Source organism: Lithobates pipiens, unplaced genomic scaffold (assembly GCF_037356315.1).
Source record: "Lithobates pipiens isolate NorthernLeopardFrog02 unplaced genomic scaffold, aLitPip1_a1.2 Scaffold_1, whole genome shotgun sequence".
In the NCBI taxonomy this organism is placed as follows: Eukaryota; Metazoa; Chordata; class Amphibia; order Anura; family Ranidae; genus Lithobates; species Lithobates pipiens.
In genome coordinates, this window is record NW_027507685.1 from 62,272,756 (window position 1) to 62,300,574 (window position 27,819).

Consider the following 27,819-nt stretch of genomic DNA (forward strand, 5'->3'; position numbering starts at 1 on the left):
GAGCAACTGAGTATGTGCAGAACAGGTTGAAACAGCGTATTACTGGATTTCAAAGTGTATAGAAGCATATTTTTTAATGTTTTACATGAGTATATATGCAAAATGGGACAACCGGGAAGAGATGTAGCAGGACTTACTTTTCTGACTAAAGTTGCACTTTAAATGACAGATTTAACAGCATGGTCTAGCAGATTTTCCTCAAGAATTTGATCTTTATGTAGGATGTGCAAAGTTTTTGGATTTTTTTTCATGTTTTTTTGTCGGTGACATGGTAGCATGAAAACACAGCGGGAGTGGTGATTGTAGTTCAAGCTAAATGTGTAAACAGATTGTCAGAAGTGGGATTTGAACCCACGCCTCCATTTGGAGACCAGAACACCCACACAATGTGAAGAAACAGCTCTTGAGTCTGGCGCCTTAGACCACTCGGCCATCCTGACAAGATATATTGAGGTGCTATGGCTTCCTCTGGAAATATCATCTACTCGTGGTACTCTATTGATCTATTACCATTGTCAAGGAGCTGTATGAACACTCTGAACCTAGGCCATTTTGCAAATGCACTTCTTAAAGCATGACCTTGCACCAAGTCATACATTTCAGATCCTTTCTACCAAATCTCCTTGAGCAAAAAAAGTAGAAGATGTCCCAGGTGATCTTCGAGTGTTTGGTTGATCCGGGCGCCACAAACCAGAATCATGTCCTTGTGGCAGACCGCGTGGCCTAATGGATAAGGTGTCTGACTTCGGATCAGAAGATTGAGGGTTCGAGTCCCTTCGTGGTCGTTTTCTATGCTGCTTTCCAGTTCCTTCCTGTGACCTTCACTCGTAAATTCTTGCTTTAGCCATAACAACGTGCTTCTTGCTGGAGGCTTCCAATTTGCTGAAGCCCAGAGCCTCCAAACAGAAGTAAATCATAAAGTGGAAGTAAACCAATTGATTTAAGGGTTTCAAAACACAGTTACATGCATGGAATCCCGGGATTGATAACTGTCCCATTTGCTTGTGTTCTCAACCAAACTATCAAATCATCAAATGGCTGGTGTCATAACTTAAATATGCCTAAAATGGGAGAGCAACTGAGTATGTGCAGAGCAGGTTGAAACAGCGTATTACTGGATTTCAAAGTGTATAGAAGCATATTTTTTAATGTTTTACATGAGTATATATGCAAAATGGGACAACCGGGAAGAGATGTAGCAGGACTTACTTTTCTGACTAAAGTTGCACTTTAAATGACAGATTTAACAGCATGGTCTAGCAGATTTTCCTCAAGAATTTGATCTTTATGTAGGATGTGCAAAGTTTTGGGATTTTTTTTCATGTTTTTTTGTCGGTGACATGGTAGCATGAAAACACAGCGGGAGTGGTGATTGTAGTTCAAGCTAAATGTGTAAACAGATTGTCAGAAGTGGGATTTGAACCCACGCCTCCATTTGGAGACCAGAACACCCACACAATGTGAAGAAACAGCCCTTGAGTGTGGCGCCTTAGACCACTCGGCCATCCTGACAAGTTACATTGAGGTCCTTTGGCTTCCTCTGGAAATATCATCTACTCGTGGTACTCTATTGATCTATTACCATTGTCAAGGAGCTGTATGAACACTCTGAACCTAGGCCCTTTTGCAAATGCACTTCTTAAAGCATGACCTTGCACCAAGTCATACATTTCAGATCCTTTCTACCAAATCTCCTTGAGCAAAAAAAGTAGAAGATGTCCCAGGTGATCTTCGAGTGTTTGGTTGATCCGGGCGCCACAAACCAGAATCATGTCCTTGTGGCAGACCGCGTGGCCTATTGGATAAGGCGTCTGACTTCGGATCCGAAGATTGAAGGTTCGAGTCCCTTCGTGGTTGTTTTCTATGCTGCTTTCCAGTTCCTTCCTGTGACCTTCACTCGTAAATTCTTGCTTTAGCCATAACAACGTGCTTCTTGCTGGAGGCTTCCAATTTGCTGAAGCCCAGAGCCTCCAAACAGAAGTAAATCATAAAGTGGAAGTAAACCAATTGATTTAAGGGTTTCAAAACACAGTTACATGCATGGAATCCCGGGATTGATAACTGTCCCATTTGCTTGTGTTCTCAACCAAACTATCAAATCATCAAATGGCTGGTGTCATAACTTAAATATTTCCCCAAAATGGGAGAGCAACTGAGTATGTGCAGAGCAGGTTGAAACAGCGTATTACTGGATTTCAAAGTGTATAGAACCATATTTTTTAATGTTTTACATGAGTATATATGCAAAATGGGACAACCGGAAGAGATGTAGCAGGACTTACTTTTCTACTAAAGTTGCACTTTAAATGACAGATTTAACAGCATGGTCTAGCAGATTTTCCTCAAGAATTTGATCTTTATGTAGGATGTGCAAAGTTTTTGGATTTTTTTTCATGTTTTTTTGTCGGTGACATGGTAGCATGAAAACACAGCGGGAGTGGTGATTGTAGTTCAAGCTAAATGTGTAAACAGATTGTCAGAAGTGGGATTTGAACCCACGCCTCCATTTGGAGACCAGAACACCCACACAATGTGAAGAAACAGCTCTTGAGTCTGGCGCCTTAGACCACTCGGCCATCCTGACAAGATATATTGAGGTGCTATGGCTTCCTCTTGAAATATCATCTACTCGTGGTACTCTATTGATCTATTACCATTGTCAAGGAGCTGTATGAACACTCTGAACCTAGGCCATTTTGCAAATGCACTTCTTAAAGCATGACCTTGCACCAAGTCATACATTTCAGATCCTTTCTACCAAATCTCCTTGAGCAAAAAAAGTAGAAGATGTCCCAGGTGATCTTCGAGTGTTTGGTTGATCCGGCGCCACAAACCAGAAACATGTCTTTGTGGCAGACCGCGTGGCCTAATGGATAAGGCGTCTGACTTCGGATCAGAAGATTGAGGGTTCGAGTCCCTTTGTGGTCGTTTTCTATGCTGGTTTCCAGTTCCTTCCTGTGACCTTCACTCGTAAATTCTTGCTTTACCCATAACAACGTGCTTCTTGCTGGAGGCTTCCAATTTGCTGAAGCCCAGAGCCTCCAAACAGAAGTAAATCATAAAGTGGAAGTAAACCAATTGATTTAAGGGTTTCAAAACACAGTTACATGCATGGAATCCCGGGATTGATAACTGTCCCATTTGCTTGTGTTCTCAACCAAACTATCAAATCATCAAATGGCTGGTGTCATAACTTAAATATGCCTAAAATGGGAGAGCAACTGAGTATGTGCAGAACAGGTTGAAACAGCGTATTACTGGATTTCAAAGTGTATAGAAGCATATTTTTTAATGTTTTACATGAGTATATATGCAAAATGGGACAACCGGGAAGAGATGTAGCAGGACTTACTTTTCTGACTAAAGTTGCACTTTAAATGACAGATTTAACAGCATGGTCTAGCAGATTTTCCTCAAGAATTTGATCTTTATGTAGGATGTGCAAAGTTTTGGGATTTTTTTTCATGTTTTTTTGTCGGTGACATGGTAGCATGAAAACACAGCGGGAGTGGTGATTGTAGTTCAAGCTAAATGTGTAAACAGATTGTCAGAAGTGGGATTTGAACCCATGCCTCCATTTGGAGACCAGAACACCCACACAATGTGAAGAAACAGCTCTTGAGTCTGGCGCCTTAGACCACTCGGCCATCCTGACAAGATATATTGAGGTGCTATGGCTTCCTCTGGAAATATCATCTACTCGTGGTACTCTATTGATCTATTACCATTGTCAAGGAGCTGTATGAACACTCTGAACCTAGGCCATTTTGCAAATGCACTTCTTAAAGCATGACCTTGCACCAAGTCATACATTTCAGATCCTTTCTACCAAATCTCCTTGAGCAAAAAAAGTAGAAGATGTCCCAGGTGATCTTCGAGTGTTTGGTTGATCCGAACGCCACAAACCAGAATCATGTCCTTGTGGCAGACCGCGTGGCCTAATGGATAAGGCGACTGACTTCGGATCAGAAGATTGAGGGTTCGAGTCCCTTCGTGGTTGTTTTCTATGCTGCTTTCCAGTTCCTTCCTGTGACCTTCACTCGTAAATTCTTGCTTTACCCATAACAACGTGCTTCTTGCTGGAGGCTTCCAATTTGCTGAAGCCCAGAGCCTTAAAACAGAAGTAAATCATAAAGTGGAAGTAAACCAATTGATTTAAGGGTTTCAAAACACAGTTACATGCCTGGAATCCCGGGATTGATAACTGTCCCATTTGCTTGTGTTCTCAACCAAACTATCAAATCATCAAATGGCTGGTGTCATAACTTAAATATGCCTAAAATGGGAGAGCAACTGAGTATGTGCAGAGCAGGTTGAAACAGCGTATTACTGGATTTCAAAGTGTATAGAAGCATATTTTTTAATGTTTTACATGAGTATATATGCAAAATGGGACAACCGGAAGAGATGTAGCAGGACTTACTTTTCTGACTAAAGTTGCACTTTAAATGACAGATTTAACAGCATGGTCTAGCAGATTTTCCTCAAGAATTTGATCTTTATGTAGGATGTGCAAAGTTTTTGGATTTTTTTTCATGTTTTTTTGTCGGTGACATGGTAGCATGAAAACACAGCGGGAGTGGTGATTGTAGTTCAAGCTAAATGTGTAAACAGATTGTCAGAAGTGGGATTTGAACCCACGCCTCCATTTGGAGACCAGAACACCCACACAATGTGAAGAAACAGCTCTTGAGTCTGGCGCCTTAGACCACTCGGCCATCCTGACAAGATATATTGAGGTGCTATGGCTTCCTCTGGAAATATCATCTACTCGTAGTACCCTATTGATCTATTACCATTGTCAAGGAGCTGTATGAACACTCTGAACCTAGGCCCTTTTGCAAATGCACTTCTTAAAGCATGACCTTGCACCAAGTCATACATTTCAGATCCTTTCTACCAAATCTCCTTGAGCAAAAAAAGTAGAAGATGTCCCAGGTGATCTTCGAGTGTTTGGTTGATCCGGGCGCCACAAACCAGAATCATGTCCTTGTGGCAGACCGCGTGGCCTAATGGATAAGGCGTCTGACTTCGGATCCGAAGATTGAAGGTTCGAGTCCCTTCGTGGTTGTTTTCTATGCAGCTTTCCAGTTCCTTCCTGTGACCTTCACTCGTAAATTCTTGCTTTAGCCATAACAACGTGCTTCTTGCTGGAGGCTTCCAATTTCCTGAAGCCCAGAGCCTCCAAACAGAAGTAAATCATAAAGTGGAAGTAAACCAATTGATTTAAGGGTTTCAAAACACAGTTACATGCATGGAATCCCGGGATTGATAACTGTCCCATTTGCTTGTGTTCTCAACCAAACTATCAAATCATCAAATGGCTGGTGTCATAACTTAAATATTTCCCCAAAATGGGAGAGCAACTGAGTATGTGCAGAGCAGGTTGAAACAGCGTATTACTGGATTTCAAAGTGTATAGAACCATATTTTTTAATGTTTTACATGAGTATATATGCAAAATGGGACAACCGGAAGAGATGTAGCAGGACTTACTTTTCTACTAAAGTTGCACTTTAAATGACAGATTTAACAGCATGGTCTAGCAGATTTTCCTCAAGAATTTGATCTTTATGTAGGATGTGCAAAGTTTTTGGATTTTTTTTCATGTTTTTTTGTCGGTGACATGGTAGCATGAAAACACAGCGGGAGTGGTGATTGTAGTTCAAGCTAAATGTGTAAACAGATTGTCAGAAGTGGGATTTGAACCCACGCCTCCATTTGGAGACCAGAACACCCACACAATGTGAAGAAACAGCTCTTGAGTCTGGCGCCTTAGACCACTCGGCCATCCTGACAAGATATATTGAGGTGCTATGGCTTCCTCTTGAAATATCATCTACTCGTGGTACTCTATTGATCTATTACCATTGTCAAGGAGCTGTATGAACACTCTGAACCTACGCCATTTTGCAAATGCACTTCTTAAAGCATGACCTTGCACCAAGTCATACATTTCAGATCCTTTCTACCAAATCTCCTTGAGCAAAAAAAGTAGAAGATGTCCCAGGTGATCTTCGAGTGTTTGGTTGATCCGGGCGCCACAAACCAGAATCATGTCTTTGTGGCAGACCGCGTGGCCTAATGGATAAGGCGTCTGACTTCGGATCAGAAGGTTGAGGGTTCGAGTCCCTTCGTGGTCGTTTTCTATGCTGCTTTCCAGTTCCTTCCTGTGACCTTCACTCGTAAATTCTTGCTTTAGCCATAACAACGTGCTTCTTGCTGGAGGCTTCCAATTTGCTGAAGCCCAGAGCCTCCAAACAGAAGTAAATCATAAAGTGGAAGTAAACCAATTGATTTAAGGGTTTCAAAACACAGTTACATGCATGGAATCCCGGGATTGATAACTGTCCCATTTGCTTGTGTTCTCAACCAAACTATCAAATCATCAAATGGCTGGTGTCATAACTTAAATATGCCTAAAATGGGAGAGCAACTGAGTATGTGCAGAACAGGTTGAAACAGCGTATTACTGGATTTCAAAGTGTATAGAAGCATATTTTTTAATGTTTTACATGAGTATATATGCAAAATGGGACAACCGGGAAGAGATGTAGCAGGACTTACTTTTCTGACTAAAGTTGCACTTTAAATGACAGATTTAACAGCATGGTCTAGCAGATTTTCCTCAAGAATTTGATCTTTATGTAGGATGTGCAAAGTTTTTGGATTTTTTTTCATGTTTTTTTGTCGGTGACATGGTAGCATGAAAACACAGCGGGAGTGGTGATTGTAGTTCAAGCTAAATGTGTAAACAGATTGTCAGAAGTGGGATTTGAACCCACGCCTCCATTTGGAGACCAGAACACCCACACAATGTGAAGAAACAGCTCTTGAGTCTGGCGCCTTAGACCACTCGGCCATCCTGACAAGATATATTGAGGTGCTATGGCTTCCTCTGGAAATATCATCTACTCGTAGTACCCTATTGATCTATTACCATTGTCAAGGAGCTGTATGAACACTCTGAACCTAGGCCCTTTTGCAAATGCACTTCTTAAAGCATGACCTTGCACCAAGTCATACATTTCAGATCCTTTCTACCAAATCTCCTTGAGCAAAAAAAGTAGAAGATGTCCCAGGTGATCTTCGAGTGTTTGGTTGATCCGGGCGCCACAAACCAGAATCATGTCCTTGTGGCAGACCGCGTGGCCTAATGGATAAGGCGTCTGACTTCGGATCCGAAGATTGAAGGTTCGAGTCCCTTCGTGGTTGTTTTCTATGCTGCTTTCCAGTTCCTTCCTGTGACCTTCACTCGTAAATTCTTGCTTTAGCCATAACAACGTGCTTCTTGCTGGAGGCTTCCAATTTCCTGAAGCCCAGAGCCTCCAAACAGAAGTAAATCATAAAGTGGAAGTAAACCAATTGATTTAAGGGTTTCAAAACACAGTTACATGCATGGAATCCCGGGATTGATAACTGTCCCATTTGCTTGTGTTCTCAACCAAACTATCAAATCATCAAATGGCTGGTGTCATAACTTAAATATTTCCCCAAAATGGGAGAGCAACTGAGTATGTGCAGAGCAGGTTGAAACAGCGTATTACTGGATTTCAAAGTGTATAGAACCATATTTTTTAATGTTTTACATGAGTATATATGCAAAATGGGACAACCGGAAGAGATGTAGCAGGACTTACTTTTCTACTAAAGTTGCACTTTAAATGACAGATTTAACAGCATGGTCTAGCAGATTTTCCTCAAGAATTTGATCTTTATGTAGGATGTGCAAAGTTTTTGGATTTTTTTTCATGTTTTTTTGTCGGTGACATGGTAGCATGAAAACACAGCGGGAGTGGTGATTGTAGTTCAAGCTAAATGTGTAAACAGATTGTCAGAAGTGGGATTTGAACCCACGCCTCCATTTGGAGACCAGAACACCCACACAATGTGAAGAAACAGCTCTTGAGTCTGGCGCCTTAGACCACTCGGCCATCCTGACAAGATATATTGAGGTGCTATGGCTTCCTCTTGAAATATCATCTACTCGTGGTACTCTATTGATCTATTACCATTGTCAAGGAGCTGTATGAACACTCTGAACCTAGGCCATTTTGCAAATGCACTTCTTAAAGCATGACCTTGCACCAAGTCATACATTTCAGATCCTTTCTACCAAATCTCCTTGAGCAAAAAAAGTAGAAGATGTCCCAGGTGATCTTCGAGTGTTTGGTTGATCCGGGCGCCACAAACCAGAATCATGTCTTTGTGGCAGACCGCGTGGCCTAATGGATAAGGCGTCTGACTTCGGATCAGAAGATTGAGGGTTCGAGTCCCTTTGTGGTCGTTTTCTATGCTGCTTTCCAGTTCCTTCCTGTGACCTTCACTCGTAAATTCTTGCTTTACCCATAACAACGTGCTTCTTGCTGGAGGCTTCCAATTTGCTGAAGCCCAGAGCCTCCAAACAGAAGTAAATCATAAAGTGGAAGTAAACCAATTGATTTAAGGGTTTCAAAACACAGTTACATGCATGGAATCCCGGGATTGATAACTGTCCCATTTGCTTGTGTTCTCAACCAAACTATCAAATCATCAAATGGCTGGTGTCATAACTTAAATATGCCTAAAATGGGAGAGCAACTGAGTATGTGCAGAACAGGTTGAAACAGCGTATTACTGGATTTCAAAGTGTATAGAAGCATATTTTTTAATGTTTTACATGAGTATATATGCAAAATGGGACAACCGGGAAGAGATGTAGCAGGACTTACTTTTCTGACTAAAGTTGCACTTTAAATGACAGATTTAACAGCATGGTCTAGCAGATTTTCCTCAAGAATTTGATCTTTATGTAGGATGTGCAAAGTTTTTGGATTTTTTTTCATGTTTTTTTGTCGGTGACATGGTAGCATGAAAACACAGCGGGAGTGGTGATTGTAGTTCAAGCTAAATGTGTAAACAGATTGTCAGAAGTGGGATTTGAACCCACGCCTCCATTTGGAGACCAGAACACCCACACAATGTGAAGAAACAGCTCTTGAGTCTGGCGCCTTAGACCACTCGGCCATCCTGACAAGATATATTGAGGTGCTATGGCTTCCTCTGGAAATATCATCTACTCGTAGTACCCTATTGATCTATTACCATTGTCAAGGAGCTGTATGAACACTCTGAACCTAGGCCCTTTTGCAAATGCACTTCTTAAAGCATGACCTTGCACCAAGTCATACATTTCAGATCCTTTCTACCAAATCTCCTTGAGCAAAAAAAGTAGAAGATGTCCCAGGTGATCTTCGAGTGTTTGGTTGATCCGGGCGCCACAAACCAGAATCATGTCCTTGTGGCAGACCGCGTGGCCTAATGGATAAGGCGTCTGACTTCGGATCCGAAGATTGAAGGTTCGAGTCCCTTCGTGGTTGTTTTCTATGCTGCTTTCCAGTTCCTTCCTGTGACCTTCACTCGTAAATTCTTGCTTTAGCCATAACAACGTGCTTCTTGCTGGAGGCTTCCAATTTGCTGAAGCCCAGAGCCTCCAAACAGAAGTAAATCATAAAGTGGAAGTAAACCAATTGATTTAAGGGTTTCAAAACACAGTTACATGCATGGAATCCCGGGATTGATAACTGTCCCATTTGCTTGTGTTCTCAACCAAACTATCAAATCATCAAATGGCTGGTGTCATAACTTAAATATTTCCCCAAAATGGGAGAGCAACTGAGTATGTGCAGAGCAGGTTGAAACAGCGTATTACTGGATTTCAAAGTGTATAGAACCATATTTTTTAATGTTTTACATGAGTATATATGCAAAATGGGACAACCGGACGAGATGTAGCAGGACTTACTTTTCTACTAAAGTTGCACTTTAAATGACAGATTTAACAGCATGGTCTAGCAGATTTTCCTCAAGAATTTGATCTTTATGTAGGATGTGCAAAGTTTTTGGATTTTTTTTCATGTTTTTTTGTCGGTGACATGGTAGCATGAAAACACAGCGGGAGTGGTGATTGTAGTTCAAGCTAAATGTGTAAACAGATTGTCAGAAGTGGGATTTGAACCCACGCCTCCATTTGGAGACCAGAACACCCACACAATGTGAAGAAACAGCTCTTGAGTCTGGCGCCTTAGACCACTCGGCCATCCTGACAAGATATATTGAGGTGCTATGGCTTCCTCTTGAAATATCATCTACTCGTGGTACTCTATTGATCTATTACCATTGTCAAGGAGCTGTATGAACACTCTGAACCTACGCCATTTTGCAAATGCACTTCTTAAAGCATGACCTTGCACCAAGTCATACATTTCAGATCCTTTCTACCAAATCTCCTTGAGCAAAAAAAGTAGAAGATGTCCCAGGTGATCTCCGAGTGTTTGGTTGATCCGGGCGCCACAAACCAGAATCATGTCTTTGTGGCAGACCGCGTGGCCTAATGGATAAGGCGTCTGACTTCGGATCAGAAGATTGAGGGTTCGAGTCCCTTTGTGGTCGTTTTCTATGCTGCTTTCCAGTTCCTTCCTGTGACCTTCACTCGTAAATTCTTGCTTTACCCATAACAACGTGCTTCTTGCTGGAGGCTTCCAATTTGCTGAAGCCCAGAGCCTCCAAACAGAAGTAAATCATAAAGTGGAAGTAAACCAATTGATTTAAGGGTTTCAAAACACAGTTACATGCATGGAATCCCGGGATTGATAACTGTCCCATTTGCTTGTGTTCTCAACCAAACTATCAAATCATCAAATGGCTGGTGTCATAACTTAAATATGCCTAAAATGGGAGAGCAACTGAGTATGTGCAGAACAGGTTGAAACAGCGTATTACTGGATTTCAAAGTGTATAGAAGCATATTTTTTAATGTTTTACATGAGTATATATGCAAAATGGGACAACCGGGAAGAGATGTAGCAGGACTTACTTTTCTGACTAAAGTTGCACTTTAAATGACAGATTTAACAGCATGGTCTAGCAGATTTTCCTCAAGAATTTGATCTTTATGTAGGATGTGCAAAGTTTTGGGATTTTTTTTCATGTTTTTTTGTCGGTGACATGGTAGCATGAAAACACAGCGGGAGTGGTGATTGTAGTTCAAGCTAAATGTGTAAACAGATTGTCAGAAGTGGGATTTGAACCCATGCCTCCATTTGGAGACCAGAACACCCACACAATGTGAAGAAACAGCTCTTGAGTCTGGCGCCTTAGACCACTCGGCCATCCTGACAAGATATATTGAGGTGCTATGGCTTCCTCTGGAAATATCATCTACTCGTGGTACTCTATTGATCTATTACCATTGTCAAGGAGCTGTATGAACACTCTGAACCTAGGCCATTTTGCAAATGCACTTCTTAAAGCATGACCTTGCACCAAGTCATACATTTCAGATCCTTTCTACCAAATCTCCTTGAGCAAAAAAAGTAGAAGATGTCCCAGGTGATCTTCGAGTGTTTGGTTGATCCGGGCGCCACAAACCAGAATCATGTCCTTGTGGCAGACCGCGTGGCCTAATGGATAAGGCGTCTGACTTCAGATCAGAAGATTGAGGGTTCGAGTCCCTTCGTGGTCGTTTTCTATGCTGCTTTCCAGTTCCTTCCTGTGACCTTCACTCGTAAATTCTTGCTTTACCCATAACAACGTGCTTCTTGCTGGAGGCTTCCAATTTGCTGAAGCCCAGAGCCTCCAAACAGAAGTAAATCATAAAGTGGAAGTAAACCAATTGATTTAAGGGTTTCAAAACACAGTTACATGCCTGGAATCCCGGGATTGATAACTGTCCCATTTGCTTGTGTTCTCAACCAAACTATCAAATCATCAAATGGCTGGTGTCATAACTTAAATATGCCTAAAATGGGAGAGCAACTGAGTATGTGCAGAGCAGGTTGAAACAGCGTATTACTGGATTTCAAAGTGTATAGAAGCATATTTTTTAATGTTTTACATGAGTATATATGCAAAATGGGACAACCGGAAGAGATGTAGCAGGACTTACTTTTCTGACTAAAGTTGCACTTTAAATGAGAGATTTAACAGCATGGTCTAGCAGATTTTCCTCAAGAATTTGATCTTTATGTAGGATGTGCAAAGTTTTTGGATTTTTTTTCATGTTTTTTTGTCGGTGACATGGTAGCATGAAAACACAGCGGGAGTGGTGATTGTAGTTCAAGCTAAATGTGTAAACAGATTGTCAGAAGTGGGATTTGAACCCACGCCTCCATTTGGAGACCAGAACACCCACACAATGTGAAGAAACAGCTCTTGAGTCTGGCGCCTTAGACCACTCGGCCATCCTGACAAGATATATTGAGGTGCTATGGCTTCCTCTGGAAATATCATCTACTCGTAGTACCCTATTGATCTATTACCATTGTCAAGGAGCTGTATGAACACTCTGAACCTAGGCCCTTTTGCAAATGCACTTCTTAAAGCATGACCTTGCACCAAGTCATACATTTCAGATCCTTTCTACCAAATCTCCTTGAGCAAAAAAAGTAGAAGATGTCCCAGGTGATCTTCGAGTGTTTGGTTGATCCGGGCGCCACAAACCAGAATCATGTCCTTGTGGCAGACCGCGTGGCCTAATGGATAAGGCGTCTGACTTCGGATCCGAAGATTGAAGGTTCGAGTCCCTTCGTGGTTGTTTTCTATGCTGCTTTCCAGTTCCTTCCTGTGACCTTCACTCGTAAATTCTTGCTTTAGCCATAACAACGTGCTTCTTGCTGGAGGCTTCCAATTTGCTGAAGCCCAGAGCCTCCAAACAGAAGTAAATCATAAAGTGGAAGTAAACCAATTGATTTAAGGGTTTCAAAACACAGTTACATGCATGGAATCCCGGGATTGATAACTGTCCCATTTGCTTGTGTTCTCAACCAAACTATCAAATCATCAAATGGCTGGTGTCATAACTTAAATATTTCCCCAAAATGGGAGAGCAACTGAGTATGTGCAGAGCAGGTTGAAACAGCGTATTACTGGATTTCAAAGTGTATAGAACCATATTTTTTAATGTTTTACATGAGTATATATGCAAAATGGGACAACCGGACGAGATGTAGCAGGACTTACTTTTCTACTAAAGTTGCACTTTAAATGACAGATTTAACAGCATGGTCTAGCAGATTTTCCTCAAGAATTTGATCTTTATGTAGGATGTGCAAAGTTTTTGGATTTTTTTTCATGTTTTTTTGTCGGTGACATGGTAGCATGAAAACACAGCGGGAGTGGTGATTGTAGTTCAAGCTAAATGTGTAAACAGATTGTCAGAAGTGGGATTTGAACCCACGCCTCCATTTGGAGACCAGAACACCCACACAATGTGAAGAAACAGCTCTTGAGTCTGGCGCCTTAGACCACTCGGCCATCCTGACAAGATATATTGAGGTGCTATGGCTTCCTCTTGAAATATCATCTACTCGTGGTACTCTATTGATCTATTACCATTGTCAAGGAGCTGTATGAACACTCTGAACCTACGCCATTTTGCAAATGCACTTCTTAAAGCATGACCTTGCACCAAGTCATACATTTCAGATCCTTTCTACCAAATCTCCTTGAGCAAAAAAAGTAGAAGATGTCCCAGGTGATCTCCGAGTGTTTGGTTGATCCGGGCGCCACAAACCAGAATCATGTCTTTGTGGCAGACCGCGTGGCCTAATGGATAAGGCGTCTGACTTCGGATCAGAAGATTGAGGGTTCGAGTCCCTTTGTGGTCGTTTTCTATGCTGCTTTCCAGTTCCTTCCTGTGACCTTCACTCGTAAATTCTTGCTTTACCCATAACAACGTGCTTCTTGCTGGAGGCTTCCAATTTGCTGAAGCCCAGAGCCTCCAAACAGAAGTAAATCATAAAGTGGAAGTAAACCAATTGATTTAAGGGTTTCAAAACACAGTTACATGCATGGAATCCCGGGATTGATAACTGTCCCATTTGCTTGTGTTCTCAACCAAACTATCAAATCATCAAATGGCTGGTGTCATAACTTAAATATGCCTAAAATGGGAGAGCAACTGAGTATGTGCAGAACAGGTTGAAACAGCGTATTACTGGATTTCAAAGTGTATAGAAGCATATTTTTTAATGTTTTACATGAGTATATATGCAAAATGGGACAACCGGGAAGAGATGTAGCAGGACTTACTTTTCTGACTAAAGTTGCACTTTAAATGACAGATTTAACAGCATGGTCTAGCAGATTTTCCTCAAGAATTTGATCTTTATGTAGGATGTGCAAAGTTTTGGGATTTTTTTTCATGTTTTTTTGTCGGTGACATGGTAGCATGAAAACACAGCGGGAGTGGTGATTGTAGTTCAAGCTAAATGTGTAAACAGATTGTCAGAAGTGGGATTTGAACCCATGCCTCCATTTGGAGACCAGAACACCCACACAATGTGAAGAAACAGCTCTTGAGTCTGGCGCCTTAGACCACTCGGCCATCCTGACAAGATATATTGAGGTGCTATGGCTTCCTCTGGAAATATCATCTACTCGTGGTACTCTATTGATCTATTACCATTGTCAAGGAGCTGTATGAACACTCTGAACCTAGGCCATTTTGCAAATGCACTTCTTAAAGCATGACCTTGCACCAAGTCATACATTTCAGATCCTTTCTACCAAATCTCCTTGAGCAAAAAAAGTAGAAGATGTCCCAGGTGATCTTCGAGTGTTTGGTTGATCCGGGCGCCACAAACCAGAATCATGTCCTTGTGGCAGACCGCGTGGCCTAATGGATAAGGCGTCTGACTTCAGATCAGAAGATTGAGGGTTCGAGTCCCTTCGTGGTCGTTTTCTATGCTGCTTTCCAGTTCCTTCCTGTGACCTTCACTCGTAAATTCTTGCTTTACCCATAACAACGTGCTTCTTGCTGGAGGCTTCCAATTTGCTGAAGCCCAGAGCCTCCAAACAGAAGTAAATCATAAAGTGGAAGTAAACCAATTGATTTAAGGGTTTCAAAACACAGTTACATGCCTGGAATCCCGGGATTGATAACTGTCCCATTTGCTTGTGTTCTCAACCAAACTATCAAATCATCAAATGGCTGGTGTCATAACTTAAATATGCCTAAAATGGGAGAGCAACTGAGTATGTGCAGAGCAGGTTGAAACAGCGTATTACTGGATTTCAAAGTGTATAGAAGCATATTTTTTAATGTTTTACATGAGTATATATGCAAAATGGGACAACCGGAAGAGATGTAGCAGGACTTACTTTTCTGACTAAAGTTGCACTTTAAATGAGAGATTTAACAGCATGGTCTAGCAGATTTTCCTCAAGAATTTGATCTTTATGTAGGATGTGCAAAGTTTTTGGATTTTTTTTCATGTTTTTTTGTCGGTGACATGGTAGCATGAAAACACAGCGGGAGTGGTGATTGTAGTTCAAGCTAAATGTGTAAACAGATTGTCAGAAGTGGGATTTGAACCCACGCCTCCATTTGGAGACCAGAACACCCACACAATGTGAAGAAACAGCTCTTGAGTCTGGCGCCTTAGACCACTCAGCCATCCTGACAAGATATATTGAGGTGCTATGGCTTCCTCTGGAAATATCATCTACTCGTAGTACCCTATTGATCTATTACCATTGTCAAGGAGCTGTATGAACACTCTGAACCTAGGCCCTTTTGCAAATGCACTTCTTAAAGCATGACCTTGCACCAAGTCATACATTTCAGATCCTTTCTACCAAATCTCCTTGAGCAAAAAAAGTAGAAGATGTCCCAGGTGATCTTCGAGTGTTTGGTTGATCCGGGCGCCACAAACCAGAATCATGTACTTGTGGCAGACCGCGTGGCCTAATGGATAAGGCGTCTGACTTCGGATCCGAAGATTGAAGGTTCGAGTCCCTTCGTGGTTGTTTTCTATGCTGCTTTCCAGTTCCTTCCTGTGACCTTCACTCGTAAATTCTTGCTTTAGCCATAACAACGTGCTTCTTGCTGGAGGCTTCCAATTTGCTGAAGCCCAGAGCCTCCAAACAGAAGTAAATCATAAAGTGGAAGTAAACCAATTGATTTAAGGGTTTCAAAACACAGTTACATGCATGGAATCCCGGGATTGATAACTGTCCCATTTGCTTGTGTTCTCAACCAAACTATCAAATCATCAAATGGCTGGTGTCATAACTTAAATATTTCCCCAAAATGGGAGAGCAACTGAGTATGTGCAGAGCAGGTTGAAACAGCGTATTACTGGATTTCAAAGTGTATAGAACCATATTTTTTAATGTTTTACATGAGTATATATGCAAAATGGGACAACCGGACGAGATGTAGCAGGACTTACTTTTCTACTAAAGTTGCACTTTAAATGACAGATTTAACAGCATGGTCTAGCAGATTTTCCTCAAGAATTTGATCTTTATGTAGGATGTGCAAAGTTTTTGGATTTTTTTTCATGTTTTTTTGTCGGTGACATGGTAGCATGAAAACACAGCGGGAGTGGTGATTGTAGTTCAAGCTAAATGTGTAAACAGATTGTCAGAAGTGGGATTTGAACCCACGCCTCCATTTGGAGACCAGAACACCCACACAATGTGAAGAAACAGCTCTTGAGTCTGGCGCCTTAGACCACTCGGCCATCCTGACAAGATATATTGAGGTGCTATGGCTTCCTCTTGAAATATCATCTACTCGTGGTACTCTATTGATCTATTACCATTGTCAAGGAGCTGTATGAACACTCTGAACCTACGCCATTTTGCAAATGCACTTCTTAAAGCATGACCTTGCACCAAGTCATACATTTCAGATCCTTTCTACCAAATCTCCTTGAGCAAAAAAAGTAGAAGATGTCCCAGGTGATCTTCGAGTGTTTGGTTGATCCGGGCGCCACAAACCAGAATCATGTCTTTGTGGCAGACCGCGTGGCCTAATGGATAAGGCGTCTGACTTCGGATCAGAAGATTGAGGGTTCGAGTCCCTTTGTGGTCGTTTTCTATGCTGCTTTCCAGTTCCTTCCTGTGACCTTCACTCGTAAATTCTTGCTTTAGCCATAACAACGTGCTTCTTGCTGGAGGCTTCCAATTTGCTGAAGCCCAGAGCCTCCAAACAGAAGTAAATCATAAAGTGGAAGTAAACCAATTGATTTAAGGGTTTCAAAACACAGTTACATGCATGGAATCCCGGGATTGATAACTGTCCCATTTGCTTGTGTTCTCAACCAAACTATCAAATCATCAAATGGCTGGTGTCATAACTTAAATATGCCTAAAATGGGAGAGCAACTGAGTATGTGCAGAACAGGTTGAAACAGCGTATTACTGGATTTCAAAGTGTATAGAAGCATATTTTTTAATGTTTTACATGAGTATATATGCAAAATGGGACAACCGGGAAGAGATGTAGCAGGACTTACTTTTCTGACTAAAGTTGCACTTTAAATGACAGATTTAACAGCATGGTCTAGCAGATTTTCCTCAAGAATTTGATCTTTATGTAGGATGTGCAAAGTTTTGGGATTTTTTTTCATGTTTTTTTGTCGGTGACATGGTAGCATGAAAACACAGCGGGAGTGGTGATTGTAGTTCAAGCTAAATGTGTAAACAGATTGTCAGAAGTGGGATTTGAACCCACGCCTCCATTTGGAGACCAGAACACCCACACAATGTGAAGAAACAGCTCTTGAGTCTGGCGCCTTAGACCACTCGGCCATCCTGACAAGATATATTGAGGTGCTATGGCTTCCTCTGGAAATATCATCTACTCGTAGTACCCTATTGATCTATTACCATTGTCAAGGAGCTGTATGAACACTCTGAACCTAGGCCCTTTTGCAAATGCACTTCTTAAAGCATGACCTTGCACCAAGTCATACATTTCAGATCCTTTCTACCAAATCTCCTTGAGCAAAAAAAGTAGAAGATGTCCCAGGTGATCTTCGAGTGTTTGGTTGATCCGGGCGCCACAAACCAGAATCATGTCCTTGTGGCAGACCGCGTGGCCTAATGGATAAGGCGTCTGACTTCGGATCCGAAGATTGAAGGTTCGAGTCCCTTCGTGGTTGTTTTCTATGCTGCTTTCCAGTTCCTTCCTGTGACCTTCACTCATAAATTCTTGCTTTAGCCATAACAACGTGCTTCTTGCTGGAGGCTTCCAATTTGCTGAAGCCCAGAGCCTCCAAACAGAAGTAAATCATAAAGTGGAAGTAAACCAATTGATTTAAGGGTTTCAAAACACAGTTACATGCATGGAATCCCGGGATTGATAACTGTCCCATTTGCTTGTGTTCTCAACCAAACTATCAAATCATCAAATGGCTGGTGTCATAACTTAAATATTTCCCCAAAATGGGAGAGCAACTGAGTATGTGCAGAGCAGGTTGAAACAGCGTATTACTGGATTTCAAAGTGTATAGAACCATATTTTTTAATGTTTTACATGAGTATATATGCAAAATGGGACAACCGGAAGAGATGTAGCAGGACTTACTTTTCTACTAAAGTTGCACTTTAAATGACAGATTTAACAGCATGGTCTAGCAGATTTTCCTCAAGAATTTGATCTTTATGTAGGATGTGCAAAGTTTTTGGATTTTTTTTCATGTTTTTTTGTCGGTGACATGGTAGCATGAAAACACAGCGGGAGTGGTGATTGTAGTTCAAGCTAAATGTGTAAACAGATTGTCAGAAGTGGGATTTGAACCCACGCCTCCATTTGGAGACCAGAACACCCACACAATGTGAAGAAACAGCTCTTGAGTCTGGCGCCTTAGACCACTCGGCCATCCTGACAAGATATATTGAGGTGCTATGGCTTCCTCTGGAAATATCATTTACTCGTAGTACTCTATTGATCTATTACCATTGTCAAGGAGCTGTATGAACACTCTGAACCTAGGCCCTTTTGCAAATGCACTTCTTAAAGCATGACCTTGCACCAAGTCATACATTTCAGATCCTTTCTACCAAATCTCCTTGAGCAAAAAAAGTAGAAGATGTCCCAGGTGATCTTCGAGTGTTTGGTTGATCCGGGCGCCACAAACCAGAATCATGTCCTTGTGGCAGACCGCGTGGCCTAATGGATAAGGCGTCTGACTTCGGATCAGAAGATTGAGGGTTCGAGTCCCTTCGTGGTCGTTTTCTATGCTGCTTTCCAGTTCATTCCTGTGACCTTCACTCGTAAATTCTTGCTTTACCCATAACAACGTGCTTCTTGCTGGAGGCTTCCAATTTGCTGAAGCCCAGAGCCTCCAAACAGAAGTAAATCATAAAGTGGAAGTAAACCAATTGATTTAAGGGTTTCAAAACACAGTTACATGCCTGGAATCCCGGGATTGATAACTGTCCCATTTGCTTGTGTTCTCAACCAAACTATCAAATCATCAAATGGCTGGTGTCATAACTTAAATATTTCCCCAAAATGGGAGAGCAACTGAGTATGTGCAGAGCAGGTTGAAACAGCGTATTACTGGATTTCAAAGTGTATAGAACCATATTTTTTAATGTTTTACATGAGTATATATGCAAAATGGGACAACCGGAAGAGATGTAGCAGGACTTACTTTTCTACTAAAGTTGCACTTTAAATGACAGATTTAACAGCATGGTCTAGCAGATTTTCCTCAAGAATTTGATCTTTATGTAGGATGTGCAAAGTTTTTGGATTTTTTTTCATGTTTTTTTGTCGGTGACATGGTAGCATGAAAACACAGCGGGAGTGGTGATTGTAGTTCAAGCTAAATGTGTAAACAGATTGTCAGAAGTGGGATTTGAACCCACGCCTCCATTTGGAGACCAGAACACCCACACAATGTGAAGAAACAGCTCTTGAGTCTGGCGCCTTAGACCACTCGGCCATCCTGACAAGATATATTGAGGTGCTATGGCTTCCTCTGGAAATATCATCTACTCGTAGTACTCTATTGATCTATTACCATTGTCAAGGAGCTGTATGAACACTCTGAACCTAGGCCCTTTTGCAAATGCACTTCTTAAAGCATGACCTTGCACCAAGTCATACATTTCAGATCCTTTCTACCAAATCTCCTTGAGCAAAAAAAGTAGAAGATGTCCCAGGTGATCTTCGAGTGTTTGGTTGATCCGGGCGCCACAAACCAGAATCATGTCTTTGTGGCAGACCGCGTGGCCTAATGGATAAGGCGTCTGACTTCGGATCAGAAGATTGAGGGTTCGAGTCCCTTCGTGGTCGTTTTCTATGCTGCTTTCCAGTTCCTTCCTGTGACCTTCACTCGTAAATTCTTGCTTTAGCCATAACAACGTGCTTCTTGCTGGAGGCTTCCAATTTGCTGAAGCCCAGAGCCTCCAAACAGAAGTAAATCATAAAGTGGAAGTAAACCAATTGATTTAAGGGTTTCAAAACACAGTTACATGCCTGGAATCCCGGGATTGATAACTGTCCCATTTGCTTGTGTTCTCAACCAAACTATCAAATCATCAAATGGCTGGTGTCATAACTTAAATATGCCTAAAATGGGAGAGCAACTGAGTATGTGCAGAGCAGGTTGAAACAGCGTATTACTGGATTTCAAAGTGTATAGAAGCATATTTTTTAATGTTTTACATGAGTATATATGCAAAATGGGACAACCGGAAGAGATGTAGCAGGACTTACTTTTCTGACTAAAGTTGCACTTTAAATGACAGATTTAACAGCATGGTCTAGCAGATTTTCCTCAAGAATTTGATCTTTATGTAGGATGTGCAAAGTTTTTGGATTTTTTTTCATGTTTTTTTGTCGGTGACATGGTAGCATGAAAACACAGCGGGAGTGGTGATTGTAGTTCAAGCTAAATGTGTAAACAGATTGTCAGAAGTGGGATTTGAACCCACGCCTCCATTTGGAGACCAGAACACCCACACAACGTGAAGAAACAGCTCTTGAGTCTGGCGCCTTAGACCACTCGGCCATCCTGACAAGATATATTGAGGTGCTATGGCTTCCTCTGGAAATATCATCTACTCGTGGTACTCTATTGATCTATTACCATTGTCAAGGAGCTGTATGAACACTCTGAACCCAGGCCATTTTGCAAATGCACTTCTTAAAGCATGACCTTGCACCAAGTCATACATTTCAGATCCTTTCTACCAAATCTCCTTGAGCAAAAAAAGTAGAAGATGTCCCAGGTGATCTTCGAGTGTTTGGTTGATCCGGGCGCCACAAACCAGAATCATGTCCTTGTGGCAGACCGCGTGGCCTAATGGATAAGGCGTCTGACTTCGGATCAGAAGATTGAGGGTTCGAGTCCCTTCGTGGTCGTTTTCTATGCTGCTTTCCAGTTCCTTCCTGTGACCTTCACTCGTAAATTCTTGCTTTACCCATAACAACGTGCTTCTTGCTGGAGGCTTCCAATTTGCTGAAGCCCAGAGCCTCCAAACAGAAGTAAATCATAAAGTGGAAGTAAACCAATTGATTTAAGGGTTTCAAAACACAGTTACATGCCTGGAATCCCGGGATTGATAACTGTCCCATTTGCTTGTGTTCTCAACCAAACTATCAAATCATCAAATGGCTGGTGTCATAACTTAAATATTTCCCCAAAATGGGAGAGCAACTGAGTATGTGCAGAGCAGGTTGAAACAGCGTATTACTGGATTTCAAAGTGTATAGAAGCATATTTTTTAATGTTTTACATGAGTATATATGCAAAATGGGACAACCGGAAGAGATGTAGCAGGACTTACTTTTCTACTAAAGTTGCACTTTAAATGACAGATTTAACAGCATGGTCTAGCAGATTTTCCTCAAGAATTTGATCTTTATGTAGGATGTGCAAAGTTTTTGGATTTTTTTTCATGTTTTTTTGTCGGTGACATGGTAGCATGAAAACACAGCGGGAGTGGTGATTGTAGTTCAAGCTAAATGTGTAAACAGATTGTCAGAAGTGGGATTTGAACCCACGCCTCCATTTGGAGACCAGAACACCCACACAATGTGAAGAAACAGCTCTTGAGTCTGGCGCCTTAGACCACTCGGCCATCCTGACAAGATATATTGAGGTGCTATGGCTTCCTCTGGAAATATCATCTACTCGTGGTACTCTATTGATCTATTACCATTGTCAAGGAGCTGTATGAACACTCTGAACCTAGGCCATTTTGCAAATGCACTTCTTAAAGCATGACCTTGCACCAAGTCATACATTTCAGATCCTTTCTACCAAATCTCCTTGAGCAAAAAAAGTAGAAGATGTCCCAGGTGATCTTCGAGTGTTTGGTTGATCCGGGCGCCACAAACCAGAATCATGTCCTTGTGGCAGACCGCGTGGCCTAATGGATAAGGCGTCTGACTTCGGATCAGAAGATTGAGGGTTCGAGTCCCTTCGTGGTCGTTTTCTATGCTGCTTTCCAGTTCCTTCCTGTGACCTTCACTCGTAAATTCTTGCTTTACCCATAACAACGTGCTTCTTGCTGGAGGCTTCCAATTTGCTGAAGCCCAGAGCCTCCAAACAGAAGTAAATCATAAAGTGGAAGTAAACCAATTGATTTAAGGGTTTCAAAACACAGTTACATGCCTGGAATCCCGGGATTGATAACTGTCCCATTTGCTTGTGTTCTCAACCAAACTATCAAATCATCAAATGGCTGGTGTCATAACTTAAATATGCCTAAAATGGGAGAGCAACTGAGTATGTGCAGAGCAGGTTGAAACAGCGTATTACTGGATTTCAAAGTGTATAGAAGCATATTTTTTAATGTTTTACATGAGTATATATGCAAAATGGGACAACCGGAAGAGATGTAGCAGGACTTACTTTTCTGACTAAAGTTGCACTTTAAATGAGAGATTTAACAGCATGGTCTAGCAGATTTTCCTCAAGAATTTGATCTTTATGTAGGATGTGCAAAGTTTTTGGATTTTTTTTCATGTTTTTTTGTCGGTGACATGGTAGCATGAAAACACAGCGGGAGTGGTGATTGTAGTTCAAGCTAAATGTGTAAACAGATTGTCAGAAGTGGGATTTGAACCCACGCCTCCATTTGGAGACCAGAACACCCACACAATGTGAAGAAACAGCTCTTGAGTCTGGCGCCTTAGACCACTCGGCCATCCTGACAAGATATATTGAGGTGCTATGGCTTCCTCTGGAAATATCATCTACTCGTGGTACTCTATTGATCTATTACCATTGTCAAGGAGCTGTATAAACACTCTGAACCTAGGCCATTTTGCAAATGCACTTCTTAAAGCATGACCTTGCACCAAGTCATACATTTCAGATCCTTTCTACCCAATCTCCTTGAGCAAAAAAAGTAGAAGATGTCCCAGGTGATCTTCGAGTGTTTGGTTGATCCGGGCGCCACAAACCAGAATCATGTCCTTGTGGCAGACCGTGTGGCCTAATGGATAAGGCGTCTGACTTCGGATCAGAAGATTGAGGGTTCGAGTCCCTTCGTGGTCGTTTTCTATGCTGCTTTCCAGTTCCCTCCTGTGACCTTCACTCGTAAATTCTTGCTTTAGCCATAACAACGTGCTTCTTGCTGGAGGCTTCCAATTTGCTGAAGCCCAGAGCCTCCAAACAGAAGTAAATCATAAAGTGGAAGTAAACCAATTGATTTAAGGGTTTCAAAACACAGTTACATGCCTGGAATCCCGGGATTGATAACTGTCCCATTTGCTTGTGTTCTCAACCAAACTATCAAATCATCAAATGGCTGGTGTCATAACTTAAATATGCCTAAAATGGGAGAGCAACTGAGTATGTGCAGAGCAGGTTGAAACAGCGTATTACTGGATTTCAAAGTGTATAGAAACATATTTTTTAATGTTTTACATGAGTATATATGCAAAATGGGACAACCGGAAGAGATGTAGCAGGACTTACTTTTCTGACTAAAGTTGCACTTTAAATGAGAGATTTAACAGCATGGTCTAGCAGATTTTCCTCAAGAATTTGATCTTTATGTAGGATGTGCAAAGTTTTTGGATTTTTTTTCATGTTTTTTTGTCGGTGACATGGTAGCATGAAAACACAGCGGGAGTGGTGATTGTAGTTCAAGCTAAATGTGTAAACAGATTGTCAGAAGTGGGATTTGAACCCACGCCTCCATTTGGAGACCAGAACACCCACACAATGTGAAGAAACAGCTCTTGAGTCTGGCGCCTTAGACCACTCGGCCATCCTGACAAGATATATTAAGGTGCTATGGCTTCCTCTGGAAATATCATCTACTCGTAGTACTCTATTGATCTATTACCATTGTCAAGGAGCTGTATGAACACTCTGAACCTAGGCCCTTTTGCAAATGCACTTCTTAAAGCATGACCTTGCACCAAGTCATACATTTCAGATCCTTTCTACCAAATCTCCTTGAGCAAAAAAAGTAGAAGATGTCCCAGGTGATCTTCGAGTGTTTGGTTGATCCGGGCGCCACAAACCAGAATCATGTCCTTGTGGCAGACCGCGTGGCCTAATGGATAAGGCGTCTGACTTCGGATCAGAAGATTGAGGGTTCGAGTCCCTTCGTGGTTGTTTTCTATGCTGCTTTCCAGTTCCTTCCTGTGACCTTCACTCGTAAATTCTTGCTTTACCCATAACAACGTGCTTCTTGCTGGAGGCTTCCAATTTGCTGAAGCCCAGAGCCTCCAAACAGAAATAAATCATAAAGTGGAAGTAAACCAATTGATTTAAGGGTTTCAAAACACAGTTACATGCATGGAATCCCGGGATTGATAACTGTCCCATTTGCTTGTGTTCTCAACCAAACTATCAAATCATCAAATGGCTGGTGTCATAACTTAAATATGCCTAAAATGGGAGAGCAACTGAGTATGTGCAGAGCAGGTTGAAACAGCGTATTACTGGATTTCAAAGTGTATAGAACCATATTTTTTAATGTTTTACATGAGTATATATGCAAAATGGGACAACCGGAAGAGATGTAGCAGGACTTACTTTTCTACTAAAGTTGCACTTTAAATGACAGATTTAACAGCATGGTCTAGCAGATTTTCCTCAAGAATTTGATCTTTATGTAGGATGTGCAAAGTTTTTGGATTTTTTTTCATGTTTTTTTGTCGGTGGCATGGTAGCATGAAAACACAGCGGGAGTGGTGATTGTAGTTCAAGCTAAATGTGTAAACAGATTGTCAGAAGTGGGATTTGAACCCACGCCTCCATTTGGAGACCAGAACACCCACACAATGTGAAGAAACAGCTCTTGAGTCTGGCGCCTTAGACCACTCGGCCATCCTGACAAGACATATTGAGGTGCTATGGCTTCCTCTGGAAATATCATCTACTCGTAGTACTCTATTGATCTATTACCATTGTCAAGGAGCTGTATGAACACTCTGAACCTAGGCCCTTTTGCAAATGCACTTCTTAAAGCATGACCTTGCACCAAGTCATACATTTCAGATCCTTTCTACCAAATCTCCTTGAGCAAAAAAAGTAGAAGATGTCCCAGGTGATCTTCGAGTGTTTGGTTGATCCGGGTGCCACAAACCAGAATCATGTCCTTGTGGCAGACCGCGTGGCATAATGGATAAGGCGTCTGACTTCGGATCAGAAGATTGAGGGTTCGAGTCCCTTCGTGGTCGTTTTCTATGCTGCTTTCCAGTTCCTTCCTGTGACCTTCACTCGTAAATTCTTGCTTTAGCCATAACAACGTGCTTCTTGCTGGAGGCTTCCAATTTGCTGAAGCCCAGAGCCTCCAAACAGAAGTAAATCATAAAGTGGAAGTAAACCAATTGATTTAAGGGTTTCAAAACACAGTTACATGCCTGGAATCCCGGGATTAATAACTGTCCCATTTGCTTGTGTTCTCAACCAAACTATCAAATCATCAAATGGCTGGTGTCATAACTTAAATATGCCTAAAATGGGAGAGCAACTGAGTATGTGCAGAGCAGGTTGAAACAGCGTATTACTGGATTTCAAAGTGTATAGAACCATATTTTTTAATGTTTTACATGAGTATATATGCAAAATGGGACAACCGGAAGAGATGTAGCAGGACTTACTTTTCTACTAAAGTTGCACTTTAAATGACAGATTTAACAGCATGGTCTAGCAGATTTTCCTCAAGAATTTGATCTTTATGTAGGATGTGCAAAGTTTTTGGATTTTTTTTCATGTTTTTTTGTCGGTGACATGGTAGCATGAAAACACAGCGGGAGTGGTGATTGTAGTTCAAGCTAAATGTGTAAACAGATTGTCAGAAGTGGGATTTGAACCCACGCCTCCATTTGGAGACCAGAACACCCACACAATGTGAAGAAACAGCTCTTGAGTCTGGCGCCTTAGACCACTCGGCCATCCTGACAAGACATATTGAGGTGCTATGGCTTCCTCTGGAAATATCATCTACTTGTAGTACTCTATTGATCTATTACCATTGTCAAGGAGCTGTATGAACACTCTGAACCTAGGCCCTTTTGCAAATGCACTTCTTAAAGCATGACCTTGCACCAAGTCATACATTTCAGATCCTTTCTACCAAATCTCCTTGAGCAAAAAAAGTAGAAGATGTCCCAGGTGATCTTCGAGTGTTTGGTTGATCCGGGCGCCACAAACCAGAATCATGTCCTTGTGGCAGACCGTGTGGCCTAATGGATAAGGCGTCTGACTTCGCATCAGAAGATTGAGGGTTCGAGTCCCTTCGTGGTCGTTTTCTATGCTGCTTTCCAGTTCCTTCCTGTGACCTTCACTCGTAAATTCTTGCTTTACCCATAACAACGTGCTTCTTGCTGGAGGCTTCCAATTTGCTGAAGCCCAGAGCCTCCAAACAGAAGTAAATCATAAAGTGGAAGTAAACCAATTGATTTAAGGGTTTCAAAACACAGTTACATGCCTGGAATCCCGGGATTGATAACTGTCCCATTTGCTTGTGTTCTCAACCAAACTATCAAATCATCAAATGGCTGGTGTCATAACTTAAATATTTCCCCAAAATGGGAGAGCAACTGAGTATGTGCAGAGCAGGTTGAAACAGCGTATTACTGGATTTCAAAGTGTATAGAACCATATTTTTTAATGTTTTACATGAGTATATATGCAAAATGGGACAACCAGAAGAGATGTAGCAGGACTTACTTTTCTACTAAAGTTGCACTTTAAATGACAGATTTAACAGCATGGTCTAGCAGATTTTCCTCAAGAATTTGATCTTTATGTAGGATGTGCAAAGTTTTTGGATTTTTTTTCATGTTTTTTTGTCGGTGACATGGTAGCATGAAAACACAGCGGGAGTGGTGATTGTAGTTCAAGCTAAATGTGTAAACAGATTGTCAGAAGTGGGATTTGAACCCACGCCTCCATTTGGAGACCAGAACACCCACACAATGTGAAGAAACAGCTCTTGAGTCTGGCGCCTTAGACCACTCGGCCATCCTGACAAGACATATTGAGGTGCTATGGCTTCCTCTGGAAATATCATCTACTCGTAGTACTCTATTGATCTATTACCATTGTCAAGGAGCTGTATGAACACTCTGAACCTAGGCCCTTTTGCAAATGCACTTCTTAAAGCATGACCTTGCACCAAGTCATACATTTCAGATCCTTTCTACCAAATCTCCTTGAGCAAAAAAAGTAGAAGATGTCCCAGGTGATCTTCGAGTGTTTGGTTGATCCGGGCGCCACAAACCAGAATCATGTCCTTGTGGCAGACCGTGTGGCCTAATGGATAAGGCGTCTGACTTCGGATCAGAAGATTGAGGGTTCGAGTCCCTTCGTGGTCGTTTTCTATGCTGCTTTCCAGTTCCTTCCTGTGACCTTCACTCGTAAATTCTTGCTTTACCCATAACAACGTGCTTCTTGCTGGAGGCTTCCAATTTGCTGAAGCCCAGAGCCTCCAAACAGAAGTAAATCATAAAGTGGAAGTAAACCAATTGATTTAAGGGTTTCAAAACACAGTTACATGCCTGGAATCCCGGGATTGATAACTGTCCCATTTGCTTGTGTTCTCAACCAAACTATCAAATCA

General features: G+C 41.7%; 26 non-coding genes across 26 annotated transcripts; 5 read left to right on the forward strand and 21 right to left on the reverse strand.

Annotated features, from left to right (window-relative positions):
• Nucleotides 1-330: 330 nt before the first annotated feature.
• On the reverse strand, nucleotides 331-440 carry TRNAL-CAA (transfer RNA leucine (anticodon CAA)). The gene is made up of 2 exons: nucleotides 403-440; nucleotides 331-376 (listed from the first exon to the last, which is right to left on the reverse strand). It is a non-coding gene; the product is annotated as a tRNA-Leu (tRNA).
• Nucleotides 441-2,474: 2,034 nt separating this feature from the next.
• On the reverse strand, nucleotides 2,475-2,584 carry TRNAL-CAA (transfer RNA leucine (anticodon CAA)). The gene is made up of 2 exons: nucleotides 2,547-2,584; nucleotides 2,475-2,520 (listed from the first exon to the last, which is right to left on the reverse strand). It is a non-coding gene; the product is annotated as a tRNA-Leu (tRNA).
• Nucleotides 2,585-4,616: 2,032 nt separating this feature from the next.
• Nucleotides 4,617-4,726, reverse strand: TRNAL-CAA (transfer RNA leucine (anticodon CAA)). The gene is made up of 2 exons: nucleotides 4,689-4,726; nucleotides 4,617-4,662 (listed from the first exon to the last, which is right to left on the reverse strand). It is a non-coding gene; the product is annotated as a tRNA-Leu (tRNA).
• Nucleotides 4,727-5,688: 962 nt separating this feature from the next.
• TRNAL-CAA (transfer RNA leucine (anticodon CAA)) lies at nucleotides 5,689-5,798 on the reverse strand. Its single transcript has 2 exons — nucleotides 5,761-5,798; nucleotides 5,689-5,734 (listed from the first exon to the last, which is right to left on the reverse strand). It is a non-coding gene; the product is annotated as a tRNA-Leu (tRNA).
• Nucleotides 5,799-6,070: 272 nt separating this feature from the next.
• Nucleotides 6,071-6,143, forward strand: TRNAR-UCG (transfer RNA arginine (anticodon UCG)). Its single transcript has one exon. It is a non-coding gene; the product is annotated as a tRNA-Arg (tRNA).
• A 617-nt stretch (nucleotides 6,144-6,760) lies between these two features.
• On the reverse strand, nucleotides 6,761-6,870 carry TRNAL-CAA (transfer RNA leucine (anticodon CAA)). The gene is made up of 2 exons: nucleotides 6,833-6,870; nucleotides 6,761-6,806 (listed from the first exon to the last, which is right to left on the reverse strand). It is a non-coding gene; the product is annotated as a tRNA-Leu (tRNA).
• Nucleotides 6,871-7,832: 962 nt separating this feature from the next.
• Nucleotides 7,833-7,942, reverse strand: TRNAL-CAA (transfer RNA leucine (anticodon CAA)). The gene is made up of 2 exons: nucleotides 7,905-7,942; nucleotides 7,833-7,878 (listed from the first exon to the last, which is right to left on the reverse strand). It is a non-coding gene; the product is annotated as a tRNA-Leu (tRNA).
• A 962-nt stretch (nucleotides 7,943-8,904) lies between these two features.
• On the reverse strand, nucleotides 8,905-9,014 carry TRNAL-CAA (transfer RNA leucine (anticodon CAA)). The gene is made up of 2 exons: nucleotides 8,977-9,014; nucleotides 8,905-8,950 (listed from the first exon to the last, which is right to left on the reverse strand). It is a non-coding gene; the product is annotated as a tRNA-Leu (tRNA).
• A 962-nt stretch (nucleotides 9,015-9,976) lies between these two features.
• Nucleotides 9,977-10,086, reverse strand: TRNAL-CAA (transfer RNA leucine (anticodon CAA)). Its single transcript has 2 exons — nucleotides 10,049-10,086; nucleotides 9,977-10,022 (listed from the first exon to the last, which is right to left on the reverse strand). It is a non-coding gene; the product is annotated as a tRNA-Leu (tRNA).
• Nucleotides 10,087-12,119: 2,033 nt separating this feature from the next.
• On the reverse strand, nucleotides 12,120-12,229 carry TRNAL-CAA (transfer RNA leucine (anticodon CAA)). The gene is made up of 2 exons: nucleotides 12,192-12,229; nucleotides 12,120-12,165 (listed from the first exon to the last, which is right to left on the reverse strand). It is a non-coding gene; the product is annotated as a tRNA-Leu (tRNA).
• Nucleotides 12,230-13,191: 962 nt separating this feature from the next.
• On the reverse strand, nucleotides 13,192-13,301 carry TRNAL-CAA (transfer RNA leucine (anticodon CAA)). The gene is made up of 2 exons: nucleotides 13,264-13,301; nucleotides 13,192-13,237 (listed from the first exon to the last, which is right to left on the reverse strand). It is a non-coding gene; the product is annotated as a tRNA-Leu (tRNA).
• A 3,105-nt stretch (nucleotides 13,302-16,406) lies between these two features.
• TRNAL-CAA (transfer RNA leucine (anticodon CAA)) lies at nucleotides 16,407-16,516 on the reverse strand. Its single transcript has 2 exons — nucleotides 16,479-16,516; nucleotides 16,407-16,452 (listed from the first exon to the last, which is right to left on the reverse strand). It is a non-coding gene; the product is annotated as a tRNA-Leu (tRNA).
• Nucleotides 16,517-17,478: 962 nt separating this feature from the next.
• On the reverse strand, nucleotides 17,479-17,588 carry TRNAL-CAA (transfer RNA leucine (anticodon CAA)). Its single transcript has 2 exons — nucleotides 17,551-17,588; nucleotides 17,479-17,524 (listed from the first exon to the last, which is right to left on the reverse strand). It is a non-coding gene; the product is annotated as a tRNA-Leu (tRNA).
• A 962-nt stretch (nucleotides 17,589-18,550) lies between these two features.
• TRNAL-CAA (transfer RNA leucine (anticodon CAA)) lies at nucleotides 18,551-18,660 on the reverse strand. The gene is made up of 2 exons: nucleotides 18,623-18,660; nucleotides 18,551-18,596 (listed from the first exon to the last, which is right to left on the reverse strand). It is a non-coding gene; the product is annotated as a tRNA-Leu (tRNA).
• Nucleotides 18,661-18,932: 272 nt separating this feature from the next.
• TRNAR-UCG (transfer RNA arginine (anticodon UCG)) lies at nucleotides 18,933-19,005 on the forward strand. Its single transcript has one exon. It is a non-coding gene; the product is annotated as a tRNA-Arg (tRNA).
• A 617-nt stretch (nucleotides 19,006-19,622) lies between these two features.
• Nucleotides 19,623-19,732, reverse strand: TRNAL-CAA (transfer RNA leucine (anticodon CAA)). The gene is made up of 2 exons: nucleotides 19,695-19,732; nucleotides 19,623-19,668 (listed from the first exon to the last, which is right to left on the reverse strand). It is a non-coding gene; the product is annotated as a tRNA-Leu (tRNA).
• Nucleotides 19,733-20,004: 272 nt separating this feature from the next.
• Nucleotides 20,005-20,077, forward strand: TRNAR-UCG (transfer RNA arginine (anticodon UCG)). Its single transcript has one exon. It is a non-coding gene; the product is annotated as a tRNA-Arg (tRNA).
• Nucleotides 20,078-20,693: 616 nt separating this feature from the next.
• On the reverse strand, nucleotides 20,694-20,803 carry TRNAL-CAA (transfer RNA leucine (anticodon CAA)). The gene is made up of 2 exons: nucleotides 20,766-20,803; nucleotides 20,694-20,739 (listed from the first exon to the last, which is right to left on the reverse strand). It is a non-coding gene; the product is annotated as a tRNA-Leu (tRNA).
• Nucleotides 20,804-21,075: 272 nt separating this feature from the next.
• Nucleotides 21,076-21,148, forward strand: TRNAR-UCG (transfer RNA arginine (anticodon UCG)). The gene has a single exon. It is a non-coding gene; the product is annotated as a tRNA-Arg (tRNA).
• A 617-nt stretch (nucleotides 21,149-21,765) lies between these two features.
• TRNAL-CAA (transfer RNA leucine (anticodon CAA)) lies at nucleotides 21,766-21,875 on the reverse strand. Its single transcript has 2 exons — nucleotides 21,838-21,875; nucleotides 21,766-21,811 (listed from the first exon to the last, which is right to left on the reverse strand). It is a non-coding gene; the product is annotated as a tRNA-Leu (tRNA).
• Nucleotides 21,876-22,147: 272 nt separating this feature from the next.
• Nucleotides 22,148-22,220, forward strand: TRNAR-UCG (transfer RNA arginine (anticodon UCG)). The gene has a single exon. It is a non-coding gene; the product is annotated as a tRNA-Arg (tRNA).
• Nucleotides 22,221-22,836: 616 nt separating this feature from the next.
• Nucleotides 22,837-22,946, reverse strand: TRNAL-CAA (transfer RNA leucine (anticodon CAA)). Its single transcript has 2 exons — nucleotides 22,909-22,946; nucleotides 22,837-22,882 (listed from the first exon to the last, which is right to left on the reverse strand). It is a non-coding gene; the product is annotated as a tRNA-Leu (tRNA).
• A 961-nt stretch (nucleotides 22,947-23,907) lies between these two features.
• TRNAL-CAA (transfer RNA leucine (anticodon CAA)) lies at nucleotides 23,908-24,017 on the reverse strand. The gene is made up of 2 exons: nucleotides 23,980-24,017; nucleotides 23,908-23,953 (listed from the first exon to the last, which is right to left on the reverse strand). It is a non-coding gene; the product is annotated as a tRNA-Leu (tRNA).
• A 960-nt stretch (nucleotides 24,018-24,977) lies between these two features.
• On the reverse strand, nucleotides 24,978-25,087 carry TRNAL-CAA (transfer RNA leucine (anticodon CAA)). Its single transcript has 2 exons — nucleotides 25,050-25,087; nucleotides 24,978-25,023 (listed from the first exon to the last, which is right to left on the reverse strand). It is a non-coding gene; the product is annotated as a tRNA-Leu (tRNA).
• Nucleotides 25,088-26,047: 960 nt separating this feature from the next.
• On the reverse strand, nucleotides 26,048-26,157 carry TRNAL-CAA (transfer RNA leucine (anticodon CAA)). Its single transcript has 2 exons — nucleotides 26,120-26,157; nucleotides 26,048-26,093 (listed from the first exon to the last, which is right to left on the reverse strand). It is a non-coding gene; the product is annotated as a tRNA-Leu (tRNA).
• Nucleotides 26,158-27,119: 962 nt separating this feature from the next.
• TRNAL-CAA (transfer RNA leucine (anticodon CAA)) lies at nucleotides 27,120-27,229 on the reverse strand. Its single transcript has 2 exons — nucleotides 27,192-27,229; nucleotides 27,120-27,165 (listed from the first exon to the last, which is right to left on the reverse strand). It is a non-coding gene; the product is annotated as a tRNA-Leu (tRNA).
• Between the last annotated feature and the right edge of the window lie 590 nt (nucleotides 27,230-27,819).